We start from the raw sequence: 3,236 nt of genomic DNA on the forward strand, positions 1-3,236 counted from the left end.
GCTACGCATGCACGCACGCACGTACACACACACACATACCCACATTCCAAGACCAACATACATAGGCCTACACACCGCCCCTTTGAGGTTTTAAACTCTTACCAGGTTTTCCTCATACCTTTATGGAACCCCATCAACTACAAAAACACGCACCAAAACGCACGCGCACACACACACACACACACACACACACACACACACACACACACACACACACACACACACACACACAGAGTGTGTCTTTTTAATAGGGCAAGATGCAGGAAGTTGAGCAGCATGATGAAAGTGCAAGTGTGCAGTGCGAGCAGACACACTAATCTCTCTCTCTCTCTCTCTCTTTCACACACCCACGCACGCATACACGCAAGCACGCTCGCACGCACGCACGCACGCACGCACGCACGCAAGCACGCTCGCACGCACACACACATGCATTGGGTGATGAAGCTGTGGTGTGCAGCGGGAGCAGACACTGTAATTATATGGATTGATTGGAAGCTGGGTATTGGCCCACAAGGGCTCGTATACATCAGCAGAAGCCCCAGTGTGTGTGTGTGTCTGCGTGCACGCTTTCTAAAAAGGGAACGGGTGTTCATCAGCTTGTGTTCTCCACTGAGATGGCATTTAAACATCTATTCACACTGCACAGCGCGCACGTGTGTGTGTGTGTGTGTGTGTGTGTGTGTGTGTGTGTGTGTGTGTGTGTGTGTGTGTGTGTGTGTGTGTGTGTGTGTGTGTGTGTGTGTGTGTGTGTGTGTGTGTGTGTGTGTGTGTGTGTGTGTGAGAGAGAGAGAGAGTGTGTGTGTGTGTGTGGGCATGTGTTTTGGAAAATGTCCCAAACTGTACTAGACTAAGTAACTAGAAATAAAATAATCATTCACAAATGTATGTATGCAAACATACAAAGGGTATCTTGACATTCAGTAACTGATTTGATGTATAAGATCATAATGCCACGGCCCAGACAGTTTGGCTAAATTGTAAATCTCTACCATTTAAATTTGTCCCTATAAAATGAACAATAATTGCAACCTCTCAAAGTGAAGATGAACTACGTAGTTCAGTTATTGGCCCTATTTTGCAGTTAAGTCAGCGGAAAGACTGATTGTAACGTCGATCAGTCACAGGCTCATACAGTAATGAACTATTTCTCTAAAATACTCCGCCTCCTGTTCCCTCTCTCCCGTTATCAACACACACAACTGTCATGCTATTATTTAGCACAATTAATGCCCTTACACAAACACATGCATGCACACATTCATGCTTTGATGTATCGCACAACAGGAAAACTCAAACACCCAAGGACCACACACAAATGGCACGCACAGACACACACACAGACACGCACACAGACACACACATACATACACACAGACAGACAGACAGACAGACAGACACACACACACACACACACACACAGACAGACAGACACACACACAGACACAGACACACACACACACACACACACTATAGCATTTATGCAATGAATAAAATGGCCTCCGGAAATTAATTTCTGCCTTAGGCAACTGCTAATGGTCCTTTAGAGACACACACATACACACATACACACACCCGTGCATGTGCGTGCACACACACACGCACGCACTCACGCACAGCATGTGCCAGTGTGTATGTTTATCATGCAGATTGTGTTTATATATGTGAGCGTGCGTGCATGCATGTATGAGTGTCAGAATTAGTCAGAAGGGGAGAATGACAAAATAGAGAAGAGAGTGGGCACCAGGGCAGCAGTATTTACTGGAGAGAACACAAGATTTGAACAAGAACACACACACACACACACACACACACCGAAAAACCTAGAGGAGAGGGCAGCGATTTGTTTGGTGCCGTGGGGCATCAGTGATTTCCTGACAAATTCCTGCAGCAAAGGTGAAAGGTCAAGAGTGTGAACTAATGAAAGCCGATGCTGCCATTCTCCAACTGCTGGGTCACCTGCCCTGTGTGTGTGTGTGTGTGTGTGTGTATGTGTGTGTGTGTGTGTGTGTGTGTGTGTGTGTGCGTGCGTGCAGCCTGATCTCCAAAAATTCCGTGCTCCTGGACACGGATGTTAAGGACACGAAATCCGTGTCCAGGAGCACGGATTTTGCCAAAATTCTGTGCTCCTGGACACGGATTTTTTTCCCGTGATGGGCACACGGAAGTGCTTTCTATAGGCTATTACCACAGCACTGTGTAACTCTATCATTAGAAAATACATACCAAATGCTAATCCTAAGCAAATAATGCTATAGCAATTTAAGTTGTACCCTGACCAAAACATTCCCTAACCTTAACCTGTCATTAAGACATATTTTTGAGAAATACCTTTTCCAGTTGGTTGATAGGCTATCAAATTCATATAATGAATGAAAGAATACTAGCTGTACCCAGACCAAAACAATCCCTAACCCTAACCTGTCAGTAGGAAATGTTTTTTTTTTTAGAAAAAAATGTTTGAAATTAGAAAAATACTGAGAAAACACAAGACTGTGGAAACATAGAGCTGTGGGAGTATAGAGAAAGCACTTCCGTGTGCCCATCACGGAAAACAATTCCGTGTCCAGGAGCACGGAAAACAATTCCGTGTCCAGGAGCACGGAATTTTGGCAAAATCCGTGCTCCTGGACATGGATTTCGTGTCCTTAACATCCGTGTCCAGGAGCACAGAATTTTTGGAGATCATGTTGGTGTGTGTGTGTGCGAGTGTGTGCGTGTGTGTGTAAGCATGTGTGTAATGTCATTGCTGGTCACAGCTAGCCGAGTGGAAAATGATCCACTTTTATGAAGACGGCAGACGAAGAGAAAACGACAGAGCGAATGAGAGGGCCAGGGAGGGAGAGAAGGAGCAGAAAGGGGAAGTAAAGAAGGGAGAGAAAGAGATGGAATGGGGAAGAGAAGTGAGAAAGGGATGTGTTATTAGGCGTTTTTTCATAAACAACCCGGCTGTGCCGTGCTGTGCCGTGCCATGCGTACTGTGTCGAGATGAGTCTTACTGTCAAACCAGCCCAGTTTGTGTTTCCATTACACACCGTGTTACCTGGAGTATGGTTCGAGTTACATTTGTGGCGTTGTGATGTAGCATTACTTTACGTAGGCTAGTTGACTTGAGGTAAGGCCGACAGATATCTCACCTTAAGTAGGCTATACATAGCTTCAGCGACATCATATTTGGATGCTACAATGTTGTTTTTTTGCCTTCAATTGTTTGTCAAACTAAGAGCAGTCCAAGA

Source organism: Engraulis encrasicolus, chromosome 20 (assembly GCF_034702125.1).
Source record: "Engraulis encrasicolus isolate BLACKSEA-1 chromosome 20, IST_EnEncr_1.0, whole genome shotgun sequence".
In the NCBI taxonomy this organism is placed as follows: Eukaryota; Metazoa; Chordata; class Actinopteri; order Clupeiformes; family Engraulidae; genus Engraulis; species Engraulis encrasicolus.